The following is a 481-nucleotide window of genomic DNA, read 5'->3' on the forward strand; positions in this document are numbered from 1 at the left end:
AATATGCATTGCAAGGAATCAAGAGAAGAGAGAGTGAAAGCACATCATTTATAAAACAGCTTGACTGAGCAAGTAAGTCTGATTACCTGCACTTTGCAACTATTGCTACTATGGCTCCATAGGGAGCACATTCACTTGTCACTTCCACTGTACCATATCTCAAGATATATGAGTATTAAATCAAATGCATCCCTCAGCAGTTGGATAGCATCTAGTTTTCTGGCACATCTCAAATGCATAGATAAATACTCAGACTATGCACACTGCTCTCCATCATACATCCATTTCTACCCTCTTTCAAAGCATCTGCATATGGGCTTTAATTCACCAGCTTCGGCTTTTCCCCAGGTTATTCTCCATTACAGGTATTTGCGTTTGAAGTAGCTGAGAGTGCTCCTGCTGGAGCTCCAAGGTGTGCGGGACCCAACTTGGGCCAGGGTGCTGCTGGAGGGGCGGGACGCAGAGCGGGGCAGGGTAGCAT

At 45.5% G+C, this 481-nt stretch overlaps 1 protein-coding gene across 1 annotated transcript in view; it reads right to left on the reverse strand.

Moving 5' to 3' along the window:
* The window catches only part of LOC104386950 (protein-glutamine gamma-glutamyltransferase 5-like), a 12,419-nt gene that overhangs the window by 433 nt on the left and 11,505 nt on the right, over positions 1–481 (reverse strand). The gene's annotated exons all lie outside the window — the stretch shown is intronic.

Source organism: Chaetura pelagica, unplaced genomic scaffold, assembly GCF_000747805.2.
Source record: "Chaetura pelagica isolate M959 unplaced genomic scaffold, ChaPel_1.0 scaffold63, whole genome shotgun sequence".
NCBI classification, from domain to species: Eukaryota; Metazoa; Chordata; class Aves; order Apodiformes; family Apodidae; genus Chaetura; species Chaetura pelagica.